A 13,659-nucleotide genomic window follows, 5' to 3' on the forward strand; every position below is an offset into this window, starting at 1 on the left:
AAACTGGCAAAAAGGGAGTATGGCACTCGCAGCTAGAGGTGTGGTACTTTGCGCTTCATTAGTGGTTTGAGCGGTGAGTAGCTGCTGTACTGTAGTCAGTAGAATTGCGATTTGCTGACTCTGAAACTGAAACATCTGTGTCAGCTGCGTTTTATATATCGCTAGCAGCTGTGCCACTGGACCAAGGGGTGGGAGAAGTGGGTTGTTCGACTTGGAAGAGAGAACTGCAATAAACAGATAAGGCAGCCAATGAAAATAAGTACAGAAGCAAAGAAAATCTCCGCAATGCCCACTTGGAAACACTGATTAGCGAAAACAATATGAGAGAAACTATTAACCCTGTGGTGCGTGAATTTCACTGCAGTGGACAACTTATAATGGTCAATTTTCTGGAATTTTCAATCAGTCATGCGGTTGCAAATGCACGCAGGACACAACACCAGTAGGGACTGCCGACTGCACTGAACCGTGTGCATTAGCAGCCTCAGGACTGATTGAAAATGCAGGAGAAGCGACCATTAACAGCTGTCCACTGTAGAGGACGCTGTGCGCCACAGGGTTAAAGCAAGTTAACACACCCTTACAAAGAAAAGCCAACGCAGAATTAAAGCGCCAGTAAAATAGAAAACGAAATCCTTGGTCGTCAGGGACTGAGTTCCTCTTAATTCTCATCGCCAATGTTGTATCATGCCTAGATGCCCAATATATTGTGGCTGGGGAACCTCCTTCTCGGATCGCTAGACAGCAGTTCAAGCAAATAGTATTAAAGTGTTTTACTACGAAATGAACCAATGACAATACTTAACTTTGACAATAACACAGAAGTATTGCAAGGAAAGGGCGACACGCAAACAAAAAAATCTCTTCAGTATATATAATTCCTAAGTCGGTGGTCTTGAAGTGCCTAATCTTGACGCTGTGGCAGGACCTACCCTTATGTTCTCTTCGCCCAGATGCCGCTGCTGTCGCGTTGTCGTCTTAGAGAGGTGTCAGTCAGCGTGCTATTTGCAGACGTCTTCTGCACAGCCCTCTCTGCTCTAACATTCCCGACTGGAGTGCCGGCACTTGATTTAACACTGGAACTAATTGACTCATGTATGTGTGTAACTCAGTGATTAATCTGTATAACTGCAGTGTGCCATCTGTAGCAATAATCAAACGAAGTTATGTGCTAATCATTTGAAAAGTTAGCAGTTTATCTTAAAGAAGAAAGAATTTTAGAATGACATATAATCACAAATATAACACACAGCTGTGACACTCCACTTACAAGACGTATTACCATGTATCACATAACATTGACCTGCACTATCACATTACAGAAAGTTAAAGAAATTTTCCCTTTTTCCCACACTTTGCTTCTGCCCTTCTTCAGTGCTTTTTCCTCTGTCAGGCACCACGTCTACAACGCGTCTGCTGGGACCGCCCTGCTACCAGCTGCACAGCAGCCCTGGCTAGACAGCCGCCCCTGCCGACAGCGTCTCCATTGCCTCAGGCATCAGTCTGCCCAACTACTGCTTGCGGGAAGTGTACAACTGAATGAGGAATTTGTGTGGGCAATTCTGTCAGAAAATTTAACATGTCAGATAGTGCGTGAATGCCAGTCGTTTCTCAAGGGGTAAGATTTAGACATAACGCTAGACTTTGCCGGAATTATTAATGAAATGGAGATGTGCGACTACCTAATATCAACCCACTACTTCTGCATGGAAGGAGACCATCAGGGAAGCAGCAATGTGATTGTGGACAACGATATAACAGCTGGAAGAGACTGTTCAACGTGGATGAGCTCCAATTGTAGGGTAAAGGTATATCACAAATTTATATCTCAAATCACAAGTCCAGGAGTAAACAAAGTTATAAGTACCCATCTTATAGATGTTGTAAAGTGCCCAGACACGCGACTACAGGAAACTTTTACGTCTTCTTTGGCTAAGCATAGTGTGTTCCACCCAGTGCTAAGTTGTTTAAGTGTATTGGACACCATTATGCACCCCACTTTACTCTATGCCAATTGCATCCATGTGGTGTCAGCTAACTAATAATTTACAGAACAGTTGCTGTGCAGTGTTTAACGACGTTCTGCAATTTGTCTACTGGGGTAATGAGAACACCCGAAATTTGACAGGTGTGCAAGTACGTCTGCCAGACCCTCAAGGCCCAGAAAGGCTGATAAACTATGCTATGTCTGCAAACAGTTTTAATTATCTACCTGTAAACTACGTGGAGATTCTTAACTCTGACTCCAACAAAGACAATATAAGTACTACTCAGAAGTGTTATGTTAGAGCAGGAGAAACTAATTTTTCTCAGTCTAGAATCCTGTTCTCCACAATACCGTCCTAAATAGATATCGCTGATTTGGGACTGGTTCCTACAGATAATGTTATACCCCACGTCTTAAGAAAAAGGACCAATGTGTCAAACAGACTTAAGCCATTCCAGATTAAATAAATTACTCCATTAAGTGCAGTTATTGTATTAAGTGTACGGAAACGAAAACTGGAAATGGAGGAACTCGAAGTAAAGAATAGGAGACTGGAGTGTATGGAGAAGACAACTGCTATAAAGCAAGAATATAAGCTGCAATTGGAAAAGAAAGAAGCTATTGCCGATGTGCAGGCCAGGATTACATATGGATTTAAACATTCTGTACGTAAAAAGCTGACTACGAAAGGGGAATAGAAAATATTGGCATTTACAGTAAACAGCCTTAGAAACTGATCACGTGTTGGAGTACGGGCCGAAATCGCTGGAATTGAGAACGTTTACTATATTAACGGATGCACGAAAAATGTGTTTATTAATCTCTATTCCCATTTGGATCGGCTTAAAAAGGATAGTTACATTCTATCTAAGCGTGGCGCGCTGGATGTGGTCCACCTAGGAACGGAACAGCCATTTGCCAAGTTTAAAACTGATGGAACGACTATATTTAATGGCCACTCATTTGCAAAAATTGTAAACTTAAAGTTCTATACAGAAGTCCCTCACCAGACTGTCTCTGGCTGTGGACCACTCCCTGCTGCTGCTGTGGGCTTCAGTCCCAGCTCTAGTCTGATGCTGTTCTCCACACTACTCTACCCTCTGTAGGTCCCTCCATTTCTGCATAGCTCTGAAACCTACATCGAGTCGAGCCTGTTTCCTGTAGCCAACCCCTGGTCTCCCACTGCAGTATCCATCACATCCCCCAGACCATGACAACTTTCCTCCATTACCAAACTGATGGTTCTTGATCCTGAAGCTGGTCGAAGTGGCCATGCGGTTAAAGGCGCTGCAGTCTGGAACCGCAAGACCGCTACGGTCGCAGGTTCGAATCCTGCCTCGGGCATGGATGTTTGTGATGTCCTTAGATTAGTTAGGTTTAACTAGTTCTAAGTTCTAGGGGACTAATGACCTCAGCAGTTGAGTCCCATAGTGCTCAGAGCCATTTGAGCCATTTTATTTCTTGATCCTGATCCAATTTAGTACTTCCTCACTAGTTACCCAGTCTAGACACTATAATAGTACAACAGTAATTGTTTATATATCTGGAAAAGTTTTAAGGATTACTAACACAGTCATTTTGCCGGGTATTCTACTTCTATAGACTTATTTTTCCTAAATGGATTCTTTACTGGTCCCATTTTCTATGACTTTTCATAGATATTTATTAGGTAGACGTCTCCAAAGAATTTACCCAATAGGACCATTCTGAAAAGTTTCCCAAACAATAGCTTTCGGACATGTCCTAAAATATTGTTTTTTATCGCCCAAATTTGATTATTGTGTTCTGCAGATCCATTGTCGATGAGCAACGAAGCTTTGTTGCTCATGTGGCGCAGTTTGTGTGGCTGACATATCAGTTGTTTCGTAATGGCGGTTCACGGAGACGGTTTGTTTGATGAACAAATTTTAAAATGTTTGATCTCAATGTCAGATGGGGAATACGAAGAAGAAGATCCTCATGATGTTTGTGAGGCTGGTGAATTAGGAGAAGACGACGCTGCAAGCGCTGTTGATGATGAGGAATATAACCCTCCCGTCAATGAAATCAGTGACTCTTGAGACAGTGCTGTTGCAACTACCGAACAAGAGCAAGCCGAGAAGCTGCAAACCAGGGTTGCTTTATCTACAGCAGGTACTTTTATATAGCCGTTCTACTACATCAAATGGTTCAAATGGCTCTGAGCACTATGGGACTCAACATCTGAGGTCATAAGTCCTCTAGAACTTAGAACTACTTAAACCTAACTAACCGAAGGACATCACACACATCCATGCCCGAGGCAGGATTCGAACCTGCGACCGTAGCAGTCCCGGGGTTCCGGACTGCAGCGCCAGAACCGCACGGTCACCGCGGCCGGCCGTTCTACTATAATTTCATATTTTATCGCAACTGATATTTCAGCAAGCGTTATAAATGTGTTCTATTTTTCTGTATTACAATTTGAAATTTATCGTTTCTGCAGTGACCGAATTATTCTATTATATACTGTATGTTTAGGTACATCAAATAACACTGTTCGCTTACCTCCAGCTAACAGCACTACACGCGTCCGTGGCAGAGTGAAAAGAAAAATTCAGATGGAAGCAAATCCTTCCATTGGGAGTACTGAGACAGCTAATGACGGAGCAACGTGGACTGTTACACATATGAAAGCTGTTCCTGAAAGATGCCCACAGTAGAACAACTTGAAGATAGCACCGGGACCTACAGGCTATGCGAAGAAGATTGCCAGGGAATGTGTATATTGTAGTGCATGGAGACTGCTAATTGATGACAGAGTGCTACAAAATATTAAGAAATGTAAAGATAATAGAGCAAACCAAGAGCTACATGATAATAGTAATAATGGCGTGTGACGAGGGCCTCCAGTCGAGTAGACCGCTCGCCTGGTGCAAGTCTTCCGATTTAACGCCACTTCGGCGACTTGGTCGTCGATGGGGATGAAATGATGATGATTAGGACAACACAACACTTTTTTTTTCTCATTTTATTAGTTTTCGTTCGTTGTATCTGCTCTAGGCGGACGTCGAAAGACACCCGTTTCAGTTCGTTGTTGATCCATTAACTCAGTTTTTTTATTAGAGAGGGCAGCTGGCCCTCTGACCGAACACAGTGAGCTACCGTGCCGGCTTCCACTAAGCTACCGGGGGCGGACAGCTACATGATGATCAGACCATTAGCGTCGATTCAATTGAAGCTGCTATATCACTTATGTATTTACGAGGCGTATATATAAAAAATAACTTTCCGTTGAAGCTGTTATGGTCGAATACATTGGGAGGCCAGCATTTTTTCGGAACACAAAGAACAGAAATCAGTTCACCGAAATATTTCGGTTTATGCGATTTGACGAAACGAGCGCACATCACATAGACTAAAGACATACGGTTTTGCACCTGCTACCCCTGCGTGGAATCCTTTCATTGTCAATTCCTTGGTGTGTTATATTCCAGGTGAAAATATCACTGTGGATGAGCAACTGTTTCCATGCAAGGCTAGATGCTCCTTTATTCAATACATGAGCAACAAAACAGACCCATTAGGAATATGGTTTTGGCTAGCAGTTGATACGAATTCTAAGTATCTGGTGAATGGGTTTCCTCACCTCGGCAAAGATGAGAAGCGTCCCACAGGTGTTCCCTTTGCAGGGCATGTTGCAACGTACAGCCCTCTGTTTCCACAGGAAGAAACATAGCCAGCGACAATTTTTTTACAACGAAATGCCTTGCAGAAATTTAGAAACGTAAGAGCACAAGCATTGTAGGCACAGTGAAGAAGTCTAGAAGGGAATTACCTCGATCAGCAAAATCTGCTGTGGCACCTTTGCACATAACTATTCTTTGTAAGTTACGTGACATAACTCTAACATGCAATCAGGAGAAAAAGAACAAAAATGTTCTTATTTTGAGTTCAATGCTTGACACAGTAACTATCGATGAACGACATCTTAAAAAGAGTGAGTGGCCTATTGCGGTAGCACTAAGTATGGCGTTGAGTAAACGATCAAATGGCTCGGATTTGCACGGTGAAGCATGGATGCCGCAGATGGCCCACGCACGTTTTGTTCAATGCCTTTGGCTTAGCAGCTATAAATGTTTGGCTAATCTGTAAGGAAGTAACAGGAGAAAAATTAAGCAGACGTTAGTTTATATACAGATTGGCAGATGGGTTGGCTTCAGCATATAAGGACACAAAGGTACAAAATACTCTTCCTCATGCAGCATCACAACATCGCAGCATTCGGAAGACTGGTCAAATTGGTGGGTGTAGAGCCAACAATAGAAGCAAGCATTTATGTATAATGTGTGTCAAGTATGTTTTTGGACCATGTTTAGGCAAGGCTGAATACACCTGTGTGAGGTGTCCGACGCAGCAGGTGGTTCTGAATGAGTAAAAGCAGTGTTATAAATGTTTCCTCTACAATACAGGGTGGTCCATTGATCGTGATCGGAGCCAGATATGTCACGAAATAAGCGTGAAACGAAAAAACCTACTTGTCTAGCTTGAACGAGAAAACCAGGTGGCGCTATGGTTTGCCCGCTAGATGGCGTTGCCATCGGTCAAACGGATATCAACTGGTTTTTTTTAATAGGAACCCCCATTTTTATAACATATTCGTGTAGTACGTAAAGAAATATGAATGTTTTAGTTGGACCACTTTTTTCGCTTTGAGATAGGTGGCGCTGTAATAGTCACAAACCTATGGCTCATAATTTTTGACGAACAGTTGGTAACAGGTTTGTTTTTGAAATTAAAATACAGAACGTAGGTGCGTTTGAACATTTCATTTAGGTTGTTCCAATGTGATACATGTATCTTTTTGAACTTATCATTTCTGAGAACGCATGCTGTTGCAGCGTGATTACCTGTAAATACCACATTAATTCAATGAATGTTCAAAATTATGTCCGTCAACCTCAAACCATTTGGCAATACGTGTAACGACATTCCTCTCAACAGCGAGTAGTTCGCCTTCCGTAATATTCGCACATGCATTGACAATGCGCTGACGCATGTTGTCAGGTGTTGTCGGTGGATCACGATAGCCAATATCCTTCAACTTTCCGCACAGAAAGAAATTCGGGGACGTCAGATGCGGTGAACGTGCGGGCCATGGTATGGTGCTTCGACGACCCATCCACCTGTCATGAAATATGCTATTCAATACCGCTTCAACCGCACGCGAGCTATGTGCCGGACATCCATCATGTTGGAAGTACATCGCCAATCTGTCATGCAGTGAAACATCTTGTAGTAACATAGGTAGAACACCGTGTAGGAAAACAGCATACATTGCACAATTTAGATTGCCATCGATAAAATGGGGGCCAATTATCCTTCCTCCCATAATGCCGCACCATACATTAACCCGCCAAGGTCGCTGATGTTCTACTTGTCGCAGCCATCGTGGTCTTTCCTTTGCCCAATAGTGCATATTATGCCGCTTTACGTTACCGCTGTTGGTGAATGACGCTTCGTGGCTAAATAGAACGCGTGCAAAAAATCTGTCAATGTCCCATAATATCTCTTGTGCCCAGTGGCAGAACTGTACACGACGTTCAAAGTCTTCGCCATGCAATTCCTGGTGCATAGAAATATGGTACAGGTGCAATCGATGATGATGTAGCATTCTCAACACCGGCGTTTTTGAGATTCCCGTTTCTCGAGCAATTTATCTGCTACTGATGTGCGGATTAGCCGCGACATCATCTAAAACACTTCCTGTTTCCTTAAATAAGGTAACTATCCGGCGATCGGTCCGGACACTTGGATGATGTCGTCCAGGATACCGAGCAGCATACATAGCACACGCCTGTTGGGCATTTGATCACAACAGCCATACATCAAAACAATATCGACCTTTCCGCAATTGATAAACGGTCCATATAGCGGTCCAACCATAGCGCCATCTGGTTTCCTCCTTCAAGCTAGAGGAGTTTCGTTCTGTGTAGTTTTTTCGTTTGATGCTTATTTGGTGAGATATTTGGCCTGGTCACTATCAATGGACCACCCTGTATTTGTGCTTTTCAGATATGTATGATAAGACACATGGTTTTCTTTTCTACAGAAAGTTACCCATTCCACATTTTGTTACATAATATTTTGATTAATTTTAGGTTAAAAATTTTCATTTTGCCATGCGATTCTACAGAACAATCTAAAATTGTATGGTGGTAAACTGAGTAACTTGTCTGAAATACATTGTCTTCTATTAGTGTAAAGGCATATTACATTTAGTGGTTGGGACAGAGCTCAGCACCTTGCAGTTGTGTCTTAAATGGTTCAAATGGCTCTGAGCACTATGGGACTTAACTGCTGAGGTCATCAGTCCCCTAGAACTTGGAACTACTTAAACCTAACTAACCTAATGACATCACACACATCCATGCCGGAGGCAGGATTTGAACCTGCGACCGTAGCGGTCGCGCGGTTTCAGGTCACATAAATGTTTGTACAAAATGATTCAAGATAAGCGTCAGTTATCAAGTGAGATGAACAATAAAGATTAATTTAGGGTTAGCTCACTATGTAGTATGACGACCATTTATTAATTTCTTGTTGTAATCAGTGAGACAGTTGTGAATTGCACATTGTCGAAATGGTGTAACTCATGCTTCTAATTCAACTACACGGCTTTATATCACGACCTACAAGATTCGCATTTTAAATCAAAGTATTCATACAATACTCGTTTGCAGTTGTGGTCCCGGACAACTGAGCAGAGACAGTAATAACCATGGGCAGCGTGTGCTTAATACTGTGCCCCCAATTCAGTAACTATACTCTGGAATGCATAAAGCATTTCACATTATTTATAATATACTGTATGGCACCAGAAATCTTAAGAAGTCTTAAATTCAATGTACCTGCTGCCACTCAGCTTCAGAAAGAATTAGGTTGAAGGCTATAAAAATATGTCTCTGTCATTATTAAGATACGTGTGACACCACAATCTTTAACTGGACTGGATATATGCTTTTAACATTTACCATACTCTACTATTGACAATCGCGGGGTTCAAGGTTGGATTTCACTTATTCCCTGGATTTACTGGAAACGTGCTTCCCTTTTAGGCGAGTTTTAAGGAAAAATCAAAGGTCAAAAACCCCAAGCTAATTGGAACATGTCACCAAAGTTATCACTTTCTGTGTCATAACGAGATATTGGTGTGATAATGACTTCTGATCGGCTATTAGAACTTTAAGACGGACACTATCAATTGTATACTTTATTTCATTTTTCTTGAGCTTTGCGATGACTGTATCAGTTGTACTTTCATTAGAATGTAGACAAAGCAGTAGACCATTCCTTCAGTTAATCAGTCTTCTTCTCCTCTGAGGATGGAAATATTTGACTCTTCAAATCACTAAATCACTGTGTCATCGGCGATATTGTCGGTTGGGTAATGTTTGAGATCGTTTGATGAACATTCAGAAGAGCCATAGTGGATTCTTAGCTATTGGTGAATGCCATTTTCTGACAGCAACCCTTACAGGAATGGACAACACACCTCTCAAAGGGGCCATGCTTGACATGATGCTGTATTACATCAATATTTTAAGATGAGTACAAGCAAAAACTCATGTTAGTGCCCTATCAAAAGGAATCGATTAATACATCGCAGTGGTGTTTCCTCAAACAATTTAACTTTGAAATACTGTCTTTACAGGATTTATGTCCAGAGCAGTTATGTACATGAATTGACAGTTTCTGAATACTGATCATAAAACTGCCCGATTTCAGGTAACATGCCGGCCGCTGTGGCCGAGCGGTTCTAGGCGTTTCAATCCGGAACTGCGCTGCTACTGAGGTCGAAGGTTCGAATCCTGCCTCGGGCATGGATGTGTGTGTCATCCCTAGGTTAGTTAGGTTTAAGTAGTTCCAAATCTAGGGGACTGATGACCTCACATGCTAAGTCCCATAGTGCTTAGAGCCATTTGAATCATTTCAGGCATCATGTTGAGATTGCCACACCAGTTACTTTTCTTCTTGACTATTTTTCGACCATGACTGTCTCAAGACAAATGTACATTTTTTTTAATTACCTCTACCAGTCACAAACTGTGTCAACTATTGTATTACTTATTTACTTAGCGACATGTTTGGAGGCTTAAAACTCCTCTTCAGGCTAAATGGCACTACAACAACAACTTTACAATGAGATCATACTGATATTACATAGTCTTTTCGTAAATGCTGTGGTCATCCTGTGGAAGAAGAGAAAACGTAGTAAGAGGCGATGTCACTTTAGAAGCTGGACTGATGTTTGCAAGAAAATGTTATGTAACGGTCACTCACTTTCTTCTTCTGGCGTGGCAGTCTCATTGTGATTTATTGTGGTGTATCTATTTCCGTGAATCTTTTGGTCACTGCTCACAAAATGTCACTAATATAAAATAAAAAACCTTTACATACTTTCCTTCTGCTCGATATTCAGTTTTAGTTTTGTGCGTTTACAGTACAGACAGAAGTGTCTTTCTAAGTGGCACAACATCAGAGGTGACTTAGAAAAGTTCGCAGATGAGCCACACTCACATTCCACTTCTGTTGCCACAACACAGTTCCATATGAAGTGATCCTCGAGGAACAGGGTAGACACACACAGCATCAGCTTGTAAGCAGTCAGTGAGCACTTCACATTTTTATTCCCATGACGCTGCCCATAATATGTTCATCACTGATACCTCATGATATCACATCAGTCCATCAGTCCACGATATGTGATTTCAGAACTGTACCATGTGAGATCCCCTCCAGCAGTTCTACACAACTCATTGTTCGTTATCAGTTGCATACAGTAGTCAGTTTCGACAACCCCAAAACTGCTTATGAACCCCATTAGTTGAAGATACTGTAAGTGCAATCATGTTCTCCCAAATTCCTTTACAGATATGCCTATTATTTCAGTAGCATATGGCAACGTCTTTGTGCCACACACTTGCCAGCCTCTCAGTCAAACGAGCGCAGTTGTTTGGTTGCTTGGCTACAGGAATGGCTTCTACAGAGTGCCATCCTCTTTCTGCACTCACTCCTATGACATACCATACTTGTATTATGTTCGTCAATTCAGACCGAATTCAGCTCGCCTAGAATGAAAAAATTCTTCACATCAGTTTACAAATAACAGAATATAAGATAGCCAAAATTGCCTAGCTAGACAAGATTCAGAGTGATTAGCACCTTCAAAATCCAGAAAATTCTCCCTCTCTCTCTGTCTCTCTCTCTATCTCTCTCTCTCTCTCTCTCTATGTATGTATATATATATATATATATATATATATATATATATATATATATATATATATATATATATATATATATATATATATAGAGAGAGAGAGAGAGAGAGAGAGAGAGAGAGAGAGAGAGAGGAGAGAGAGAGAGAATATATATATATATATATCGTGACTGGGCCAAATATCTCATGATATAAGCTTCAAACGAAAAAACTACAAAGAACGAAACCTGCCTAGCTTGAAGCGGGAAAGCAGATGGGGCTATGGTTGGCCCGCTACATGGCGCTGCCATAGGTCAAACGAATATAAACTGTGTTTTGTAAATAAGAGCACAGATTTTTTGTTACATATTCGTGTAGTATGTAAAGAAATACGAATGTTTTAGTTGGACCACTTTTTTCTCTTTGTGATAGATGGCGCTGTAATAGTCACAATTTTAGACGAACAGTTGGTAACAAGTAAGTTTTTTAAATTCAAATACAGAGCGTAGGTACGTTTGAACATTTTATTTCGTGTGTTCCAATGTGATACATGTACCTTTGTGAACTTATCATTTCTGAGAACGCGTGCTGTTACAGCGTGATTACCTGTAAATACCATATTTATTATTTCTGTCAACCTCAATGAATTTGGCAATACGTGTAACGACTTTCCTCTCAACAGCGAGTAGTTCGCATTCCGTAATGTTCGCACATGCATTGAGGATGCGCTAACACATGTTGTCAGGCGTTGTCGGTGGATCACGATAGCAAATATGCTTCAACTTTCCCCACATAAAGAAATCCGGGGACGTCAGATGCGGTGAACATGCGGGCCATGATATGGTGCTTCGACGACCAATCCACCTGTCATGAAATATGCTATTCAATACCGCTTCAACCGCACGCGAGCTATGTGCCGGACATCCATCATGTTGGAAGTACATCGCCAATCTGTCATGCAGTGAAACATCTTGTAGTAACATAGGTAGAACATCGTGTAGGAAAACAGCATACATTGCACAATTTAGATTGCCATCGATAAAGTGGGGGCCAATTATCTTTCCTCCCATAATGCCGCACCATACATTAACCCGCCAAGGTCGCTGATGTTCTACTTGTCGCAACCATCGTGGTCTTTACTTTGCCCAATAGTGCATATTATGCCGCTTTACGTTACCGCTGTTGGTGAATGACGCTTCGTCGCTAAATAGAACGCGTGCAAAAATCTGTCAATGTCCCATAATTTCTCTTGTGCCCAGTGGCAGAACTGTACACGATGTTCAAAGTCGTCGCCATGCAATTCCTGGTGCATATAAATACCGTACAGGTGCAATCGATGTTGATGTAGCATTCTCAACACCGACGTTATTGAGATTCCCCGATTCCCGCGCAATTTGTCTGCTACTGATGTGCGGATTAGCCGCGACAGCAGCTAAAACAGCTACTTGGGCATCATCATTTGTTGCAGGTAGTGGTTGACGTGTCAAATTTGGCTGAACGCTTCCTCTTTCCTTAAATAACGTAACTATCCCGCGAACGGTCCGGACGCTTGGATGATGTTGTCCAGGATACCGAGCAGCATACATGTTACACGCCCGTTGCGCATTTTGATCACAATAGCCATACATCAACACGATATTGACCTTTTCCTTAATTGGTAAACGGTCTATTTTAACATGGGTAATGTATCAAGAAGCAAATACCGTCCACACTGGCGGAATGTTGTGATACCACGTACTTATACGTTTGTGACTAATACAGCGCCATCTATCACAAAGCGAAAAAAGTAGTATAACTAAAACATTCGTATTTTTTACATACTACACGAATATGTAATAAAAATGGGGGTTCCTACTTAAAAAACGCAGTTGATATCCGTTTGACCTATGGCAGAACCATGTAGTGGGCCAACCACAGCGCTATCTGGTTTCCCCCTTCAAGCTAGACGAGTTTCGTTCTTTGTAGTTTTTTCATTTGATGCTTATTTTGTGAGATATTTGGCCTGGTCACTATCAATGGACCACCCTGTATATATTTATAGAGGATCTAGTGTATAAGACAAGGGAAGAAAAAAATTCCTATGAACGTAGGTTGTGAAGCTCGTATCTTTCGAGTCACCATGTCTCTGGGCTAGTCTCCACAAGATGTGCATCATGCTTTCGTTGGTACACTTCTGATTGTTGCCAGATTGTGTCACAGGCATTGAACAAGCATTCTCTTAGTGTATCGACATCATTTATGGGACTGCATATGGCAAGGTCCTTACATGTCTCCAAAGCCAAAAGCCCACAACATTAATGTCAAGAAGACCGGCAGGCATAGGTATTGGTCCTCCACAACCAATCCTCAAAGATCGATGTTAGGTATCGCCTCACCTAATGCATGTTCCAACATTCTCCAGCAACACATGTAATTGATTCCAAAGAAAGTGACGATTTCTATCACAATTCAC

Source organism: Schistocerca serialis, chromosome 11 (genome assembly GCF_023864345.2).
Source record: "Schistocerca serialis cubense isolate TAMUIC-IGC-003099 chromosome 11, iqSchSeri2.2, whole genome shotgun sequence".
Taxonomy (NCBI): Eukaryota; Metazoa; Arthropoda; class Insecta; order Orthoptera; family Acrididae; genus Schistocerca; species Schistocerca serialis.